Consider the following 22,167-nt stretch of genomic DNA (forward strand, 5'->3'; position numbering starts at 1 on the left):
CTGCAGTTTGTGGAGAAAGTTAAATATTTGACATGGTTTTCAAATTCATTTAGTTGGAGTTTGACACGTTAATTCTCCATTTTACTGGTTTGGCCAAAAAAAGTAGTTTTTTTCCTTGTAGTGAAAGTGTGACACATTTGTAGTAATTTGCTTTTCTTTTATGCATGTGTTAAAGCCAGTATTCCTTGAAAAACAACTTTGGACAAACCCTCTTCAATAAATAAATAAAGTCAGTAGGCTAAAAGCATTTTGGAGGGCTTTCAACAGGAAGATGATTAATGTAATTTACCTTGTGCTTTTGAGCATCAGCACTTTAAACTTTCTGATGTACTCTAAATTTTTTCTACTTCCAGATGATCTATCTACCAAAGATTAAACAGCGAATGAATTCAAGCATTATAGGTACAATGATAGCTGACAGAGCTGTAATAACTGTAAGATAATATATTAGACTGAGTAGTTTTGTGTCATGTCTGATTTGGTTTTTATCCTGTATAATACAGATTTTCTATGATAGGCTGCTAGCTGGACATTTTCATTTTAAAGAGTCATCTTGATTTATTTAATTATGGTTTGTGTTTGATGATAAGCTGTTTCCTAGGTGGGAGAATGATGATCCTCAGTTTAGAAGAAATTTGTGTGTGTCAGTTTCTTTTGATGTTGCAAGTCTCTCCAGATATTCCTAAACTATTGGCGGGACAAGGGGCTGCGTGTGTTGTGGCCATTCTGAACTGCATGCTTGTTGGAGGGCTGGATGACAGACTAAACACTGCAGAGGATGTGTTCCATATGCAGGTTCACCCCTGACTTTCAAAAAGAAAAATCAGTGTCTGAAATGAAACTTTTTTGATTAACAAGTATATATTTGTGCTTTAAGCGTGTCGGTTTGGATGTCAGTTGTCTTCATGTTCATTTTCTATCTCTCAGGAACTTTGACAATAGATGTTGGCAAAGCTGTTAATTTAGCTGTATCTCTACTTTTTATCAAACTTGTGTTGGCTTTTTTCCTCAAAATAATGAGAGATGTTGAGGATAAGTTTAGATATGCTCTGAAATCCCTGCAGACTAAAGTGAAACATACATCACCAGATACCGTGAAGAGCTAGAGATGGATTTAAAACCATTGGAATTGGATGATGCTAGAAATTTTCTCTCTTCCCCTTTTCCTGCCCTTTGTCACAATAATGCAACCTTAGCTGAACTGCATTGGGTTCCCCAAGCCTAAATGTAAACAACAGTTTGAAGTTGACCGTCTTTGTTCTCCCTTCATCTGCAGAACTGAGTCAAGTTTAGATCTTTTCAGCTCAGCACAAGTTTTAAAACATGTGCATTGGCAAAAATACGTTGAGACAGATTGCTACATAGGTTTCTTTTGAAATGTAAGACTTGGAGCTGGCATGAAAAAACTCTGTCCAATATGGAAGCAATCTTTAAAATCTAAAAGTATGAAGTAATTTAATAATTTTGTGGTTCTGTAACTGTCGAAATTCTTAATACTGTCCAAATTTTTCTTTGTTCAATATTCTCTCTAAAGCAACAATCACAGTCAGTCATTCTAGGACGGGTTATAATGAACATATTTCATTTTTATAACCTAAGAAACCTCAGTGGATTTTACAGTCCTATCTTCTGTAAACTTCTACGTTGAGTAACGCCAGAAAGGAATTCATCACAGTCTGATGGACTGCAGAATGGTTTTTAATAATTTCACCTTTAATAGAAGGTAACCTTCATGGTTATAGCAGGCTCTTGTATAGTAGCATCAGGTTTTGGGGGGATTTTGAGAGTCTGGAGTAGAGTGATAATAGACTAATAGAATACCATTGTATAGCAACTTGTAGCATTCTCTTGATGTAAGTAGCTTTAAAGATAAAATAAATAAGTCTCATACTTCATTGAAAAGTTCCTACCTTTTTGCACCATAAAAGCATTCCAATGTTCTCATTCTAAAATGTCTATTGAGTATTTTTTAAACATTATTCATTTTCACTATTGAAGTAATCACTGATAGATTTATTTTTTTTTAAATGCAGTTTGTAACCTTATCAGTGCATACTGCTAGGTTAATGTTTTGGGGAAAAATATAAGTTGTAATTGAAGTTTTCATCTGATGAGGAAAAAAAGATCAAATTTATTCTGAATAGGTTTTTACTCTGCATATTTTCCTGCCTCGTCTCAGGTTGCAGGGTGTTTTCTAATGTTATTGTAGACTTATTTTGGGTTGGGGCTGGATATATGGATATTTGTCGGGTTAAGTCAGAATAACATCTTAGCTATTCTTGCTATCTGAACCATCCTATATCCGGCTACATGTTTTTACAGCATCTGTAATATGCTTGTGCTCCATTCATCTCATCAGTGTCCAGACAACTCCCTAGGCTTCCCCCGTCTGAACTAGCGATGGAACATTTCTAGACTATGGAGTTGGTACATTGCTGATGTTGCTTTTGCCACAGATCTATCAGTTAGGAGTTGGTGCCATGTCTGCATTTGAAAAAGGTGGTATTTAATTCTGATGTTCAGTCTACAGCTGTAGCTGTAATACAGACACTGTAATTATGTGCAATCTTTCATCTGGTACTTCCATCAATTAGTTTCACAGTATTATAGTTTTCAGATAGGAGGTAACTAAAATGATTAATATTTGTGGCAGTCCTTTAAGAGTCCAAGTCGGTCATAAAAGTACCCCCATGAAGTGCTGAACTGCACATTAGAAATGAAGCTGTGAACTATGATCACGATTATAGGTAACGACTGGATATCTTGGGCCCAGACCACTGAATATCTCTTCAGATATGTTATTAGCCACTGGGGTACATAGCATGCTGTTCAGGTCAGCATAACAATTCTGTTGGAAGGTTTTACTCCAGAATTTGTTGGGATGGTACTATTAGTTTCTGTCATATCTGAGAACATCTTTACTGGTTGTCAAAAGGGTTTGTGACAAAGTACAGACAAAAACATATCCCACTTTGCAGTTACCTGATGTACAAGTTATATTCTCCAGGACATAGACATAATTAGCAGTTGAATTATTTTAATAGTCATTAATAGTAACAAACTGAACTTTGGCACCCAAATTTTTATTAGGGTCTGCAAAGGACACTCTTGAAAATTCCGTAATGTCTCATTGCTTTTCTCTTTCAAGATTTCTTTTACTATTTTATTCATTTTGATGTTACTGAAGTTTCTGTGACATGCTTTGGCTTGTTTCTTGGATTTAACTATTACAATTGACTTGTATAGTACTTGCCCCACTAATAATATTGTTGGTGTAAGAACAGATTGTGAAAGTTCTCAAATTCTTAGTTTGTTTTATTTCAATATTTGCATCTGTGCTGCCAAGTATCCTCTACGCTACTGGCCCACATTTGGCACGACCTTAGTCCTCTGTTTCCATGTGTGTACCCTCGTTTTATGCCTAACACCTGGGCAAAGAGGTAGCTGTGGTGAGCTCCCACTGAATGGTTGAGGGTCCAGTCAAGCACTACAGATGCCGCCACAGATTTCTGCTGATTTAACTTTATTTATCCCTAGTCAGGACAGATGGTCTGGTGAAAAAAACCCTCCGTTATCAGGAGTGAAAAAACCTCTGTTGTCAGGAGATATATTTCTAACATAAGTAGAAACTGGGTGAGTTTCTTGGAGCTTTTAAAAAAAACAAGGAAGTGTGAAAAGGAATAAAAGAAAAAGAGAACTTTTTTTGCTTCCTTTTGTATTGCTCTACATGGAAGCTTCACTTTTAAAAAATCCTTCATAAAAAGCCTGTACATCTGCCTTTACAGGAAAAATAGTGTATGCTCCCAAAAGCTGCAAAATCCAGCCAAGTACAGCTTTATTTTACCTGATGTGGCCTCTTTAATTATATTGTGAAGTTTTCTGTTCCTGTAGTGATTTTACTCACAATACCTCAGCTAATTTAATCTTTAAAAAGTTGGTATATTTATCCAGTTAGAGCTTCAGGCTTAATTTCAAAATGGCAAAGTTCTGAAATGGCAAGGTTTTAATGATCAGGAGACTTACACAGTATCTTTCTGACAGCTTAGACACTCCAAACTATATCACTTTTTCCTTGCCTTTTGAATATATAATATAAGCAGTATCTACTGAACAGTCACCAGCTCTATGCACTAATGTTAACATGAAACACCATAGTCTCATTATTTTTCAATCACGACTTCAACTTGCAAATATCCAAAACTTGTTGAGGATGTCAGACTCAAATGAGACTCATGTTCTTCCTTTTATGAATCTAACAGAGGTGATCACAGGTACTTGTTGCTAGGAAAAAACACAGAGCAAGGGCAGTCTGTCATGCAGTGAGTGGCTTGGTATGCAAATCTTGATGATTTCACAAAATTTTCTTAGAGAACTTCATTGGTACTGAAACAAAAAGGTTTTCTCTTTTGAAAAAAGCCTTTAAGACTAGAATGAAGAAGTTTTAGCAAATGCAATTTAGACTGTTTCTTGCAGAAGTAAATGGATGGAAATGCACTGAAAGTTACAAATGAACTGCAAGGAGGCTTCTGAAGGGAATACTTTCAGGTGAAAATGGATGAAAGATGCAGAGCCTATAAAGTCAAAACAATCCCCCTGAAGTGCAAATTTGCGGCTTATTGTGATACACAGGAAAAAGCTGGCAGAGTAAAGGAAAGATGAAGCTGCTGAGAGAGATTTTTACATGTCCTCTGTGTATGGTGACTGGTCATTGATCACAACAAGAAGTCATTGCTTTGGGTTCCACAGGATAAAGCAAAAAGCTATTTATGAAGGTAAATGTATTTATTATTATATTAAATACATTAGAATTTGTGTAGCAGAGTTTCTCCAGTGCACAGGTTGTCTTGTGTAGTATTCTTCTATTACTTATTCCCATTGGCCAGCATGCAGAATATCCTGTTCAGATTGTCTGCACTGCCACAGGAGAGTTCTGTGTATGTTCCTGCATGTGCTTAAATGTTCCCTGCTGCAGTGGTTTTGGCAATGCTGAATGAACCTTGCTTGAGCACTGAACAAATAAGGACCTAAGAAGGCAAGAATTTTTTTTACAAATCCTGCTAGCAGGTTTTGTGAACCACTTCAAGGTTGGGATCGAGGTGAATGGAGAGGGGAATCTAACACAGATTAGGATGTAAACTTCTGACTTCAGAAAGAGCACATTTCAGTGATGGAAGAGATTATAGGATTTTATCTCTGATTAATGTTACAGCAAGATTTGAAAATTACTTTCTAGTTGGTGGGACTGGGTAGAGAAGATGCTGTGATATTTACTGCAGCAGAAAAATGGACCTAGCTAAGCAAGTTTTAGGAATGAAAACTGAGTGTGGTTTGGCTAGACTTTGAGATGATCCAATGCCATTCCGCATGAAGAGCTGAAGAGGCACCGAAAGATAAAATCATTATAATCTTATTTCTGAATATAATTGTCAAAACTATGGTATTTGAAGTTCCTTTACTCTAATAAAAATAGAAGTTCAACCATCTCCTCTGAAGAGATGATATGTTCCATTGGCTGTTTCAGAACAAAATGCTTCATGGATTAAAAGATATTTCTTTTGGAGCATGTATTGGAAATTGTTAATACAAGGTTTACTGTCAGGAGATGAGATACAACACATACTTTTCTCATATTCGTATTCACATGAACTCATATTCAGTCACATATATGTAGTACACAAGTAGGATTTTTTTTTTCAGTGTTAGTCTGCAACGACTAGTGTACTCAAAACTGAGAAATTTCTCTTGAAGAAATACTTGAGTGCCCACAGGGAGATGGAAGTTATCCAATGTGACAGGTTGATGAGCTGGCAAGTGTCCAAATAGCTGGTTCATAACATAAAATTTCAGTGCTTTTTCTTGTATAAATCTGATATTCCACTATATTTTTGGCAGTTGAAAAATTACCGGGAAGTACTTGATGTTTGTGTAAAAGTACGCATACATATTACATCTTAGATTACTGTAAAATTATATCCAGGCTTTATAAAATGTTAACATATCTATAAATGTAGATATAGTTATATAGGTAGCCTGTGCATAGGCAGATATGCACATCTGTGTGAGCGTGAGAGCATACGCAGGCCTTAGCAGGTCCATTACAGGTGTATTAGTGCATGAAACTTACTTTTTGAACTTTCTCTTTGTCTAGTTATAACAACTATACCTCTTACAACAGACAAACTAAATATTTTTCCCAAGTAACAAACTTAGAAGCTACGTTTACATGGCTCTTGTGGTGATAGTTTGCCACTCCCCACCACCTTTCTTCTGTGTGTCTCTGTTGAGAAGACTGCTATAGGAAATGTATGCCCTGTATTTAATGTGTGGGGTTTGGCACCTTTACTCTGCTATCCCCTACCTTACTTGACACTTTAGAGCTCTGGCTTTTCTTCTGATGTCAGCTGCTCATATATTAACAAAAGATTATTCTCCATATTGGGGGGGGGGGGGGTGGAAGTTGCTTTATTTTACTTTTTTGTTGTGGTTCCTGCCAGGCCCTTATCCTCCTTGAAATGTCAATCCTATTTCCTAGTGTATGTTGTTTTTTTCCAGTGGAGTATCAACAATAACTAAAAGTAGCAACATCTGGTGATGTCATGTGTTTGTTATTTGATCTTTGGGCTTGTTTACTCGAAACCTTAGCACAGGTGAAGAAAAAGATCAAAAAGTGTGTTTTTACTCCCTTGGACTTCCAGAAGGTTAACCTTCCTTCATAATATACGTACTGAATTTCTTCTTCCTTTACAGTGTTTATCATTCCTGTTTATTTCTGAACACAGATAGCCTGCATCTTTTCTAGACAGAAGATGAAGAGGCCAAAACTATCTGAAGTGTCTCATGATGATTTTGTAACATAATCCCTTCCCATCATCCCACAGGATCTTGTTTGCTATTGTCAGAACAACAAAAATTGATGGACTTTTTAGTTATGGCACAGAAGTAATTTCGTTATGGAATTCACTTTTCAGTGCTTGGCTCGCACTGTTGTTTTCAGGAATTCTTTCAATATGGTCGTCTCATGTTATGCACAGATCTGTAGTACTCTTTGCATTCATATGTGGCTGTAACATGCAATGATAACTGTCACCTTTTAAAATGCATCACAGTGTGGTTAAGTAAGTATCCAACAGAAGCCACCACCTGCATAGAGAGGGATAAACCATAAGGGCCAGACTGCGGTTGTGAAATATTTCCATTTGTTTTAACTTTTGCAATGTATTAATCAAATTTGAATTCCATTCCATGGCATACAGAGAAAAGATGTCTTTAGTTTCAATCATACTGATTCAGACAAATAGAAACCATTTGTTTTCTTACTGGAATTATTTTATCTTCCTATAAGTAAAGCTCCTTTTAGGAAAAAGAAACCGTAATCTCTGCCTAGACTTTCATACACTGAACTTGATTCTTCGGTCTTCATTTGTGAGCTGCAGAACTCTGATTTGAACATATATGCTCCTCTCAAACTGAAATTCAAACACTAGTAAAATGATACTGCATGCTTTAAGTTTCAGTCATTAATGAAAAGCTATGGGAAGTTGTGCCCTTGTAATAGTAATAGTCAATAATAATAAAGTTTAAAGTAACTTAACACTTCAATGCAGTTTCATTATCAAGAGTCGTTCATGTAGTGTATGTGACTGTAGAGTGATGAGATGGGGATGTGTGCCCTTGAGAAAGATATCCATGCAGTGTGTAGGAAGACTTCGGATATATAACAGGAAAAGTTTTGCCATCTTCTCTAACAATGTTCTCAAGTTCAACAAAACACTACTTTTTTCATTGCTGTGCTTTCTGGATTTTGAAAACATCATAATAGAATTCTTATATTTTCCTACAGTAACTAAAAATATGGGGAATGCCCAGTAACATGACATCATCTCCTCCAAGCTGTATAATTTTTCATTGTGCATATTTATGAATAATTGTTGGTCAATATAACATATTGCTAGATTATTGAAGACAATTTTGCTTTTTCTGAGTAGGCTGTTTAGTGCAGCAGTGTGCTCTAGGGGGAGTATAGGAGTCTTTGATAAAGTCTTGATTCTAGACACTGTGTTTCCTTCTAAATTATGTAAAATTATGTGGGCTATTGCATTAACAGTGCAGTTTAAGCCTGGCTGAGAGGTAGAGCATAATTTCTTCCTGCAGAGCTTCCAGCTGACCTGAAAGTGTGGTTTATAGGTCAGAATTGGCTCTCAGTGAACCTGTTGAGGATATGACTAGAACAACTGTGACTTGTCTTCTTGTTTCCAGGGAGAAGGCCCAGAGGATACTAGGGGCAAAGGGATGAGTCCAGCATTAGGCCTGTATGGACTACTAGGGGAAAATAAATGTTGTCTTTGTTCCCTGACTGTGCTATTAGTCTTCCTTGTTAAAATGTATGTGTGAACTGTAACTAGAGGGAACATTGTTATTCAAAAGAATATTATGTCTTTTGTGTATAGGCTTATGTAGTTTAATTTTCTGGGCAGATTTGTTCTGAATTCCTCAAGAAGTTACTGTATTAGGTGTTTTTAAAAGTATAACTATATTTACTAAGCATGTCTTATTATTTGATGGAGTTTTTCTTCTGTTCCTGCCCCCTTGGAGGGTATGTGATATATTCTCCATATTAGAGTTGTTGGGTGAATATGAAAGGAAGACTATTGGGCTAATACTGCTTTTGAACTTCCCTTTTGAACTACAGATACGTGGGATGTATCTAAGAGATGTGGATTCCAGGAAAAAAGACTATTTCTATCTTAAACCATTTAAAACCAGAATAAAGCACTTGCTGAAGACTGACTTCTACACTTGAGTTGTTTTCATCATTACAGTATTTATTTATTCTCAGAAAACAACTTTAAAGTGTACTTGCTGTAGCCCCTTTGCTTTTCAGTTGATTTTTGTACTCTTTTTTTGTACTGTTTTTTCAACTAATTTATCATTTCACAGCACGAAGAATGACATGGCAAACCTGACTCCAAAAATATTCAGCAGTCTGTTGTGCTGCGGCTGTATGTAATGCCTTGTAAGCATCACGTTTTCAGTTGTGATTCTTCAGGATCTCCATAACTTAATTTTTTTTTTTTCCACTTCATTACATGGGAGTATTCAGTACATGTAAGGATTCTTATGTTACTCTCACTTATAGTACAAACCTTCTGGATATATTGGGAGACAGTGACAGAGAAACCATTCCAGGTTCTCGCTGAAATACATTCTCCCATGACTTCTGGGTTTCCTGCAGAAATATTGAAACCTATGTGGAAAGATTGTGCCAAATCTCATCATGGTAACAGGGCTGGAATTAATAATCTGCATCTTGAGGTTTTCTTACCTGTATTCTTTCAGGCCAGTGGGTGACATCAGAAATGCAAGTGGCGGTATATTTTGTCCTCATGAGATGTATTTTGTGTGCTTAGCTGTATATACCTTGCTGTATGTTTTTCCAACTGCTGGTTTTGAAAAACATTTTCAGTGTGAGGGAATTGAATTATGGCAGTTTAGAGACTGGGTTACAAGAAATTGGCTGACAGTAACCGCTGGAGAGACTGAAATTATGCTTATTGGCTTTGGCAGGATATACGCAGAGAATGACATTTCCCATAAGCTCCCTACTTCTGGTGCGAAAAGCTGCAGGTGGACAAGGAATGTAGGTTGAGATATAATGAGCTGGGGGCTCCTCTGAGAAAATCTGGTATCAATTGTGATCACGGCTACTTTTCAGTATCAGAGGAATCTTTTCTCAGGTTCTGCAGTGTAGTCTGCCAAGACAGTCTAGTGTATTGTCATGTCTTTTCTTTGAATGTTTGCAAAATGAAGCAGTGATGTAATTGTCAATAAGCTTGGTAGTTTGGGTTCTTGTATGAATTCTGTTGTATTCTATCCTCAACCTGCCATGAGCCAGAATTATCCGTTCTTGAGGGGAACTGGTGAGAAGAGTAGAGCAAGAGAGAAACCTGTTTATTATGAGTTCCTGCTATAAGTCATTTTACTTCAAAATACACCAACCTGATGATGTTGGAGAGTTCAATGACATGTATTTTGGGGGATTACAATTAAATACATGACAATTACATGATAGAAAAGTCTTTGGGCATGCTTGTTCTCTTCCTTTGGTTTTGCATTTGCAAATTTTAGGCCTATTTCATGTTGTCCATAGTGTAAGCATTAGGGAAACACGAAGTTCAGATTTATAAGACTTACAGGAATTTGTTAAAAACACACTTAGTATCCTGACTGGCTATTTAACAACCCAACAGCTTGGAGTTGCTTATAAATAATGGGAAATGACAACACAGGTATATTTTGCTTTGCTTGCATCTGATCTGTCGTGCAATACTTCTCTTTCAATCTGTGAGAAAGGATGCAGGCTTAGTTTCTTTCATGAGAGTTCTGAAGGCAATTTTTTTTCAGTCATGTGTTCAGTCTGTTACACCAATTTAGCCATAATTCTCTGACTTTATTTCGTCATTTTATAGACCACTTCTGTCCTGTATATGTTAATGCTTTGCAATTCAATGTTGCTTGTGAGGTGCACAGATTATTATGCAGGGCAGGTGCCTTGAAAATTGAATTGTAGCATCATTATTGCCTGACTACATTTGCTAAAGGTGGAGAGAAGTTGCTTTTTAAAAGGCTTGTTGTTTGTGAGGAGAGGATTTGAAAAAAGCTCACTTCAGTTAATTATTTGCAGTCTGAAAAATAACGTAGCCTTACAATTGCTCTCTAAGCTTTGCACCGCTCCCAGTGTTAGGAGCCCCGGGCACTGAATGTAAGCTTCTCCACAGCTCATTCTTTGACAGAGATACCAATTCTAAGTTACAGCATTGTTGCCATGTGTAGCATTATTTTAATATATTTATGGCTAAATATTGTTCTTGCTTCAAAGCAATAGCGTGACAAATCAGTCAAATCTGGTCCCACTGGGGTAAGACAAACAACTGGATGATTTGTTCTTCACATTTCATTCAAATACTATTATTTTATCTGTTTTTGATCATTGTTGCTGTCTTAGGACAGGTTATGAGAGTTTAAAATTGGCTCAGTACTAACAGGTACTGAGGAATGTAGAAATATGGAATGGTCAAAAAAAACCCCAAAACCAAACAACTTTGTCCCTTGGTATTTAGAGAGCAAATGTGCTTATCTTCTTTATCCAAAGCTTGTTTGTGCAGGAAGTGCAGTAAGCTGGAAAAGGTCGGAGTTATATAGGGACTGTATACTCAGCTGGAGCCCAAATGCCCTTTATGACTGAAATGCTGAGGGTGACATGTTAAAAACAAACAAAAACTAGGAGGATAAATTTACAGTTTTTCTATCAACCTTGTACTTCTCTTTGTGAACTAATTGCTTTGGTCTATTCAGCTCCTAATCTTGATAATACTTGTTATCACTTAATATTAGTTTTAAAACGCCTACATAAAGAAAATGAGACTCTGCAGTTAGAGGTTATTATCAAGATGTCACAATGTTCTAAAGTTAAGGGCTGAGATTCAGTAGCTGTGGGTCTTTTGGCACACTGCATAACTATGCATATAGAAACAGGATGAAGCAAATTCTGTGCAATTGCATAATCTTAGGAAGATAAAATACAGTAAGATCATGAAGTGGCTTTAGTGCATGTAGTGAAATAATAAAATCAATATGATATTTTAAAAAAGCTAGTAAAATGGCAGAAAAAAGTGAGGTGACACTTTATGTGTTGAGACAGGGGGAGAGAGAGATCTGAAGACGTACTAAAGTATCATATATCTATCTGTCTTCTGCTGGAGGCACTTAGAATCAACTGGACCTTGTGCCTAGTCTGTCCTGAAATGCCTCCAAAAAGCAGAGCTGCAATAATCTGGCAAAAATTTCAAAAAAAGAATCACAGAACTGTAGATAAGCATTTCACTGTCCTCTTGGGAAAGGCAATGCTTAACCTTGTTGAGTTTCTAAGATGACAGAACACAAATGATGGTAGGTCATCCTTTAATGATCTACTGATGTGGTCACTAAAGGAAAGAATAAGATCTGTGAACACACCAAGGGCTCTCAACCTTGCTGAAGAAACTATCACTATGTTGCTTCTCTGGGCAACATAAGCAAATGTTGCAGTGATGTCAAGGGCGAAAAAAAAGCCTGTTGCTTTGCCTTTTCTCATGTCAGACATTTCTTAATATCTGTACCTTGTAACTGACTTCATAATGTTTATAAATTCAAGTTTTATTTTTAACTAGCAAAGTTTTTATTAGATAGTCAGAGAAATTAATTGTTGATAGATACCTCTAATAAATCTGCAGTGTCCTGAGCTGTGTGGCACTTGCTTGTTGTTCAGTGTTGGGTTTTTTATTATTCAGTCTTTCTCAGGCTGGCATTTTGAAGAAGTCCAGAAGTTATATGTAGGAATTGAAATAAGCATAACTCAAAAACTGCATGGAAATAAGTATCCACAAAACCACTCGCATTCTGAAATTAGTTTTGCACAAATGAAGGCAGTAAACTTCAAAGGGCAGGGGAAGACAATACATGTAGTAAAGCTCTACAAATTAATAGAAAGTTCTGTTCCTCGTATGTTGTGAAATATGTGAAATCCTTATAAAGTAGTATGTAAGTTAATCGCATGAGTAAATGCAGATTGCCTTAAAATCACTTTCCCTGTGCTTTCTGGTGCTCTTTTAAGCATAAGAATGCAGAATGGCCCATGTAATTGAGTATTTTACATCAGTGTAGCATCTCTAGTGAGTTGGAGAAGAAAACAGTGATCTCTGCTCTGGCTACATAATATGTAATATGTCCTGCCCTGCTTCAGTGTCTCTGGAATAAAGAACAGCTTTCTTTTTTGTATCCCTGGGATGTTCTCCTGGGGCTTGTTATTGTGATGTCAGTAATTTGATAGAAATTATTTTCTTTCTTCATTATGCCATACAACGCAATATGTTGCCTTAGTGGCTCTGCAGTGAGGTTATTGTCACAAAATTGTACTTTTTTTTTAATAATTTCATTGTAAAAGGTTTCCTTGGGAATAGCTGCAGGATTAACTTGGGTAAGAAGCAGGTTGATTCACTGAAAATTTTTAATAGTATTCCTGCATTGTTAAGAAGACAGATAAAACATAAAGATGTAGGTGCAATTTCTTTGTCTCATTTCAGACATGACTGGGCATGGAGTTTTTCTCCTTTCCAGAGAAAGTTGAATAAGAAATGAAATGACTACCTTGCCACAAAGTTGAGCGAGGCAGGCAACCTAGAATCTGTTAGAGAAGCTTGGGTTATCTTACACTGTGTTAGCAAAAATAATTAGAAATGCATTTCAGTTTCTTTTGGTTCATTTTTGTCTTGTAAAATTAAAAAAAACAATCACAACAGTTTAAAAAAAATTCTAGAACCCACAAAAATGTTGCTGTGTGTAATCTGTCGGTATTGCTATGTTATTCCTAACTATAAGCCCAGAAAAAGCCTTACAGGGCAGGAATATAAGGCTGTCTAACTGGCAGCCTAAAGGCACGTATATCCTTGTAACAGGAATGACCTAGTTCAATGGGAATACCTTTTCCTTTTTTAAAAAAAATTTCATATGTTGCTATAGATGTTTGTGTTCCTAGTATTATTTGTTTCATGGATAGATTCCAGAAAACCATAGGATTCACATAGTTATCTGGTGCAAAAATAAAGATTTCTGTTAGCAGACCATGAAGACTTATTTTGATACACTTTGTATGTCCCCATGATATTACATACTACATAACGTACTATCATACCCATGATAGTAGTACATGAGGTTGTTTCCTCCTTTAGCTTGTCTTGAAATGCTGATGTACCCCAAACCTGTGGGGGAGCACCAGTGATAAAGGAGGAAGAGCCAGCAACAGAGGAACACATTTGAACAAGGGTGAGGTTTGGGGTTTTTTTCAGCTGCTAACAGTGGCCAGTCTAAACTACTCTGCCAGCCCATTGTCCATATCCTACATGTTTATTTTCTTCAGTTTCTTTGCCACCAAAAAACCTCTTCCTTACACAGGGATGTGAAATCCTGAATGACATGTTCTTGAATTCAATAGAGTGCAAGTTCTTTTTCTGTCTCCTCCAAAATCCTGGTGACAGTATTATTGGTTTCCTGTTTTCATGCTTGATTACTCTGTTCTTCCAGAGCATCTGTGACTTGAGCTGTACAGCCTGCTAAGTCCAACCTAATGTCCTGGAACTCTCTAATTGCAGCACTATCATTTAGATTTTTATGATAATCTGGAAGGGGTAAGGGAGCTCCACTCCTGTTCCTGTATTTCAAATTTGCTCCTCCTCTATTACCTTATTTATTTGGCATCGATGTATATACGATATTCCTTCTCCTCTTGTTTGGTTGTAAACTCCTTTTTGTCTTTGCATTTTTTACAAATTATTTGTAATTAGTTTCTAAAATTATTTAAATAATTAAATGTTTGTTGTATTTAGCAATGTCAGAGGTCCAGACGTTGTACCAAGGAGAGATTAAATAAAAGTCACTTCTATCTTACGTGACTACAGTACCGTTTAAAAAAGATATGGCCTTGGTATATTAGTAGAAGTTTTTTTTCAACATGTTTTCTAAATATAAGAAATTCTGTGGGAAAGACTGTGTAGCATCTTGTGCTGTCTTTTTTTTTTTTTTTAAGAAAAATACTCTACTGCATTCCTGCACAAATCTCTGCAGTCTAGTAAATTCTGGTTTAAGCTATAAAATATTAGCAGTATCCTTTAAAATAAAAACTGAGCAGAACAAGTTACTACTTATTTATAAAGCGTGCCTTGAAATCTGATAATGATCCAAATGGGAAATTTGCTTTCAGTCCCCTTTGAAGTTAAATAGGAGCATGAGATCACCTCCAGCTTTCCAAACTCTTTTCTTAATGTTGTAAGGTTGCAATCATAATTCTGAGAGGGCTTTGTCTGAATAGGAAGCATACAATAGATCACAAGATACAGGTTTAGGAATCTGTAATGTAACATTCAGCTCAATGGGTTTATGGTAACTTATATGAGAAAATAGTTTGTTTATAAAACATTCCATAATGATGTCATCAACAGGTTAGTCCTCTTAAAATATCTTAATTCTTTTGAGTATGTGATCCTATAGCATCTACCAAATGCTTGTTCTGTCTTTCAGTTCTGTTGAGGTGATTGTATATATATTCATTTCTGAATTGAAATGACAAAAAATTACTTGATTCATAAACAGGTCCTTTTGTATCATTTCAATGGAGTGGTATAATAAGGATGATTCTACATACCATGACCTAATACGCTTTTATGAACAGTTTTAGTAGTATAGTTCTGAAACTGCTATTAAATCTAATAGCATTAATATAGAAATGTAATTAGGGGAGGTGTAGGTTGCAATAGTTCTAATCATAATCTTTTTTTCTGTATGTGTCATTAGATATATAGTGATGCTCCCACACGTTCTGTATTGCAGCAACTAATCATAAAAATAAGAGACTTGTAAGGCTGTTTAGGAGATTCACTAAATATCAGAGACATAACAAATGATATTTTTCATATATGCCATTTCTTTGGCACTCTGACTCATTGATCAAGTCTGCTTATACATGAGTGTGATTTGGATTTTGTTTGTTTTCTGCTAGGAATGCAATTTCATTATTTCTCTATTTGCTAGGTTCAGGAGAAGATGTTAGTACCTTGGTTTGTTAGCAAGACAATCTATTCACATTAAATCCCAGTTTAGTGATTAGGAAAAATAAATCGCTGCAAATAGTCCTCAATATTTCAGCAGCAAAGAAACACAAAAAAGCAGTTGGGGGGGGGGTTTGGTGTATAGTTGTCATCCTCTGAAGGAGTTCATATGGTCAGATGACATGGCACCACAAAATATTTTGATATTTGTTTTTGCTAAAATTCTGGGAAAAGTTTGCAAAACAGTTTGTATTTGGGAAGACCTGTTGTAACACAGTGCTGTTATACTCACCATTCATTCTGAGGATTTATGTTTGGGTTTGACTTTTTTTTTTGGTGAGATGAATTTCAGTATGGGGATATCATTTGTTGTCAGAAGGATTTAATACCAAGATAGCAGAGGTGTCAGCTTTAAGCATGCTTATGTGTGTTAAAAAAAAAAAAAATGGGAACAGGAGTTCAGTCTTACTGTATTGCAGTTTTAGGCTTTAGAGGGTCCTAGATGGCAGTCATTGAGCAACTAAGGGACAATCACACTACGGATGGAGCGTAAAGTGGGGCTTTCTGGAATTCCACATGCTCTTTTCTTCATTACTTAAAAATAAATTTTAACCATTTCTTAAATGTAGCATTTGTATTAAGAAAAATGTCCTGTTCAAATTCTCAGCAGTTTTCTTTATTAACTTGTACCTGTGAAACACAGTGAATGTTACATATATTTTTTTTCCTGTGTTTCTACGAGAGTGTTTTGTGTGTATGTATGGTTACGTATTTACCTTTAACTGTATAATCTTCTGATTGTTCATCTCCTGTACTAATGACATTACCTTTTACAGGCTTTTGACTGATTTATCTTTTCCTCATTTAAAAAATGCAAATAAAACCAAGAGCTAAAATATTCCCCAATTGTTATTCAAAGAAAATTATACTCCCGTCTTCATACTAGTTTTCTAATAAGTACGTAATAAATTCAGCTCTCGTTGGGCTGGTGCAGAGTTGTTAAAGGAGTGTTCCTTATTCTGCCAGAGCCCAGGTACGATGTGTTAGTATGACACTGTCCTCTCAAAAGAGATCAGCATGTGCACAAGTTACTGGTGCAGACAATGCTGTTTTGGTAAACTTCTCTACATAGTATCAGTTTCAGGATTCTTTGTTTCTGTAATATTATAACTGAAACTTAATCAACTGGGACATTGAGAAGTGGCACTCCTTAAAAAGAGCCACACCTAATAAGGATGCATATTTGGCAGTAGTTGGCAGAATACCCACTAGCAGGTCATTCTGTAATTTTTGAAGCTTCATCCTTCCATGTTTATACACTTGTTCCCATGGGGTTTTCTTCTTCTATGCTTCCCATTAACCACTTTACCTAAGATTCAATATGAAAAGCGCTCTTAGAAAGAATTTTATTTTTGCTATGAACTTTCTTTTTTAGCCAGTTACTCTGCTAACCACACTTCAGGATCTTTTTCATGTTTAAACACGGAGCCCACTGTTACATAAAAATTAAAAACCTAATATAAACCCCTAGTGGATATAATTTCAATATTTTTCATATTTCAGATACAAAATTAAACTGTTCTGATAGTTGCTAGATACTCCTTTGGTTTTACTTCAAAATGAAAATATTTCTGTGCACTTTGTCCCTGCTTTCATCTGTGGCAGAGCGTAGCAACTGGACGGAACAACATGAAGAAGTTCATATAACACCTCTTTCCACAGCCTAAGTGGCTTTAAAAGACATATAGTATTTTATCCTGTGTAAGAGTTATATAGTTAGAAAATTCTGTGAAATGTTCATATGCATGCTGTGTTACACTAATCAAGACTTATTTCAGTGCATCTTCCTTTCTTGGTGAAAAAATCCCCATTTATGCAGGCTGGGTGCATTTAACATCATTTTCTGTTGATGTAGTATGAATTCTTTTTAAACTCTGGGTAAATTCATATATATATTGCAACTCCTGTGTATATGCATGCTTGAATCTATCTCAATTCTTTCGTTTTCCACTACTGTAGCTGTGAAAAGAGTGCACATTATTCTAGTGAGAGTCTCTTAGCCAGGGTAGTGCTGCTAAACGACAGTTAACAGGGCAGCTTCAGGGCAATTACCTCTGCATCTCCATTTATTTCCAGTGTGTTGTTACAAGAATCTTGATGATCCTTGTGAAAGCTTCAGGAAGTTTGGGGATTTTTTTTTTTTGATGCCCCTTCTTATATTCATCCTCTAGGTCCTGGAAAAAAACCTGTTTATAAACATTTGTGTAATTTCCTGACTAAAACTTCTTTTTTAAGGCCGGCTGAGTGTGAAAGATTGGTTTAAAGGAAAGCATTAGAAGTTCTCCTGGCTTTAGTCAGCGTGTATTTGTATGGATTGCTGAGTATGTCTTTTGTTTACCCTTCACCACCTCCACAGACCAGAATAGACCACAGTTAGACAACTTTCAACCCACAAGAACAGTAGTCAAAACAATTTTAAAACATGGAGGTAAAAAGAAATTAATATTATTTAAAGGAAGCTAGAAATGCAACAGTAGCTTATTAACTCTTATATTTTCCAGTCTGGTTTTACTGTTGTTTTTAGAAAATTAACAAATGACCAGAGTACCCATACAATGCTCTTAATGTGGAAGGGGACAAATCACAATTGGAACTGCCAAATTAAAAGCACTTTGGCACTAGCGTACATTTAAAATACCAGGAAAAGCACCAGGCTCTTCACATAAAAGTTTATCTGGTTGTTACAGGTGCTAAAAAAGAAACAGTGATTTCAAATGAGTTTAATTTTAATGTCTCAGCAATTTAGAACTTATGATGTATTTAGCTATGCCTAAATATAAGGGCAGATTCTGACCTAGCAGAAGGGTTATCAACCAGGTAAGGCATTGCTGATTTTAATCTCTAGCATGAGAGATGACTGTATATTGGCATTTGCAAATGTTTCAATACTGGATTGCACGTACTTTGACAAAACCAATATTTATTCTTTAACAAGAATGTCTGGTGCTAAAAAAGTTAAAGGTTTTTCCATTAATATTTTAAGGATTTCATGAGATTTTGACTGGCTGGTGACAAAAAACCATTGTGTTTTTGTAAGCTCAAGTGCAGCTGTGCACTGCTCAAAAAGAAATAATACAACCTTACATAATTTACAATAAAATGTATTGTTGGATTCCTTAGAGATTGCTATTAATTAATCCTAAATATACAGAATTGGTAGATTTGTTAGTGGAATGGATGTGAGCTGTTGGAAAATTATTTTTATTGGTCCTTATTTTCTTCATAAAATCGATTTGAAAGCAAGAGCAAAGTTTCTGGAGTAATATGACTTTCAGTAGTTTTAAGCAGAACTATTATGATAAAGCTTTGGCTTAGGTATTCACAAATATATTGTATTAGTCTCATCTCTGATCATGTAGCTGAAGTTTAATTTAATTTTTCTGTCTTCAGTGAGTGCACCTAAAAAGAACAAAATCAATTAGAGTGGCTTAGTTCTGGGAATACAGGAGGTGGCTCTGTTTAGTTTTAAGAAAGTGAATCAGCATCCAAGACGTTCATCTTCACAATATGTGTAAATTTAAAAGACATGGCTTAGAAATAAAAGGTGTTACTGCACTTTAATGAACTTAAATTGCTCAGTTCTACCTTTTTTAACCCAGTTGTTGATCTCCCTTGCAGCTAATGTGTTTTGCTTTGTAGTCCTATGTAGTTGTCAATCCCATCTGGGTTTTTTTCTGCTGTTAAAAGTGTTATACCTCTGTGCAGGTGACTAGCTCCAGCTCATCCCAGCCACTGTATCACTTCCTTCAAGTTCCCGGTTTGGTTTCCAGTCCTTTTAAACACAGGGGATTGGCCAAGCTTCACTGCAATAAATAAACCGGGGATAATATTTAATCTTATTCTTCACTTGTATTTTGTGTGTGTGCTTTTGTTGTTTCTGTGGAATACTGACTGCATCATCTTTAACATGGGAATGAGTGCACAGGGACACTTTGCCAACTTGACTGACCATCTGGTTTAGTGGCAACAGGGAAACAGAATAGCACTTCTGATAAGAAATTAGTGAAGTAAGCAGCCTGACAGCATTGGGATACTTGGGATTCTCAGTGGATATTTTACATACCAGGGCAGGGAGTTTCTTTTGGCCTGTGAGACTAGTCTAGAAACTAGCTAAGGTAATTGTGGTGAAGCAATTAATGGATTGCAGAGGAGGAGGGAAGAGATGCAGCATGAGGTGCATAGATCCCTGAAGGCAAGAATGGAAGATTTCACCTGATACAGCAGAGCTGAGATTGGGAGTGTGAACAGCAGTGGTTTAGTGAGGAGGTGAAACAGCTGATATTTTTGGTAACTGCTCTGGACAAGCTAGTTCAGTTTTCAAGCAATGATTGCTCATTCCAAATGATTGCCTTCTCACTTCATACTAAATACTGCTATCCATAATTTATTTGTACATAAACAATGTTAATATTCTGGGGAAAGTAGTAAATTACACAACTGTGTCTGAGCACAGACTTAAGCATGAGTTTAAATCAATTACAGCAGAGCGTTCATCCTAGCCAGATACTGTAGTAGAAGTTCTGGAGTGGATTTATGGCACAAAACCAACCAAACAATAAAACCCGGCAGCAGCAAAAACATTGCAAAGAATGAAAGATCATCTTTTTGGAGTATTGCTGGGAGGAAATCAACACAAAGTTAAAAATAAGTAAATAAAAATAGATGGCAAAGGATATATTCTAAAAAATCATGCTACTTTTATCATACCATAAACCATTGTTTTACTGCCTTTATCTATGTCCGAAAAAGTCTGAAATGAAATAATTTTGAAATTGCCTTGATTGTCAAACTTGTAACATACCTTTAAATCTTAGAGCAGCTGCTATTACTATTTCATTGTGTTATAAAATTGTCCTATATTTTTCCATCTGGTGGTCTGCTGTTTTTATAGTTGTATATCCTTTTGGCTAAATCATATGAATGTAAAGAAAACAGTAGAACAAGCTAAAACAGCCCAGCATGTTTTCAGTCAGAGATCAAAAGCTGTCAGTAAGATGCAGAAACAGGATGCGTAAGCTTCTGTTCAGTCAGCAATAAAAGACAAGAAGACAGAACCAATGAACTATATGAATGTGTAAATGGAAAATTAAAAACTCAGACCTACTTAAGAGTAGATGAATCTGTTGTTGTAAATTAATTCTTAGTAAGGTGCGCCAATTGGCAAGCTACAACATGTCTGTGTGGATTAGGAGCTATTTCCCGTTTCAGATGTACATGACGCATCTGATGAATACTCTAGGTTGTTGCATAGCAGCCTGTTCTAATGTTTACATTTTTGTGCTTTAACAGCTAGAACAGTACATTTTAGGACAACACATGCATTGGCAGTGACAGCCATTTCTGGAGAAGGAACAGAACTACTACATTAGCAATTCACTTAAAATTCTGCTTATTTTTTCATTTCAGAGTGCTATTATTTAATGTTTGCATAGTACGATAAAGGTGTTTGTGCTAACGTCTACATATGCCACAGTTCTTGATGTTTAATGTGGTTTTCTGAGGAACTGTGACTTCAAACCACTGTGGATCTTCGTGGCATCACTGAGCATCTTCCATACTTTACGTTCCTGGTAATTATGTTGCTCTTTAGCTCATGAGCTAAACAGGTGTGATGGCTCGATAATTCTGTGAAGACAGTATTTTGGGAGGCCTTCTCAATTATGTGCTTGTGCTACAACATAAATATTGATAATTTTTAACATTAGATCAAAACAGTTGATTGGTTAACTTTAATTACTGGTGACATATTTATCAGTTTTCCTGCAGAAAGAATTTTGCATTTGTTTCTGAACAAAGGAACTGTTTGACTTGTAGAAATTGTTGGTCACCCTTTTTATGTGCACCATTTCTATAGTTACTGTCACTAACGTCTGATGAGTATTGAAACTTCTGTCTTAAATTGAAGGGGAGTTCAGAATTATATCTAATCTATATGGTATGGTCGCTTCGTACACCACAAAAATGATCTTCTGGATAAGATTCTTTGCCCAATACAGAAAGCTGTGCATTAATCAAATGTAAACCATCATTAGTGAATATAGGGCTGCCGATTGTGAGGATGGTGATATGTAAAGGAGTCACATTAATTGTGAGAGTAAGTAAAATGAGCGTTTAAAACATCCAGTATTCTGCTAAAAAGGGGGTATAAAAATAACTACATCACCTTTGGCCTTGAGAAGTCTTTGAATTATTACAAATTATTCATGCTTCAATTTTGTCTGCTTTTTAACGATGCACATGTGGTTATGTATTTAAACTCTGGCTGTATGTTGGTAAAGCACTCTATTAATGAGGATAAATGTTACTTAAGTGCCTATATGAAATAAATGTCCTCCTAAGTCTTTCCAGAAGTACACCTGCGTGAAGATTGCCCACCCTACCGCCGCTGAAATACTTCTACTAGAACAGAATCAAAGCGTAGCTTCATCCTATGATATTTCTGCTGCTGTTTGTTTTTCCAGTGCATTTGCTT

At 36.0% G+C, this 22,167-nt stretch overlaps 2 protein-coding genes across 5 annotated transcripts in view; one reads left to right on the forward strand and one right to left on the reverse strand.

Moving 5' to 3' along the window:
• The window catches only part of DOCK2 (dedicator of cytokinesis 2), a 206,740-nt gene that overhangs the window by 97,155 nt on the left and 87,418 nt on the right, over positions 1–22,167 (forward strand). The window lies entirely within an intron of this gene.
• Positions 1–22,167, reverse strand: part of INSYN2B (inhibitory synaptic factor family member 2B) — a 44,356-nt gene that overhangs the window by 19,940 nt on the left and 2,249 nt on the right. Inside the window, exon 2 of one of the 3 annotated variants that reach the window (XM_074838150.1) lies at positions 19,391–19,498. The exons of the other annotated variants lie outside the window; for them this stretch is intronic. The gene's annotated coding sequence lies outside the window, so the exon portion shown is untranslated. The remainder of the gene's footprint in view (positions 1–19,390; positions 19,499–22,167) is intronic. 3 annotated transcript variants of the gene reach the window in all.

The sequence above is a fragment of the Strix aluco genome, chromosome 13 (assembly GCF_031877795.1).
Source record: "Strix aluco isolate bStrAlu1 chromosome 13, bStrAlu1.hap1, whole genome shotgun sequence".
Classification (NCBI taxonomy): domain Eukaryota; kingdom Metazoa; phylum Chordata; class Aves; order Strigiformes; family Strigidae; genus Strix; species Strix aluco.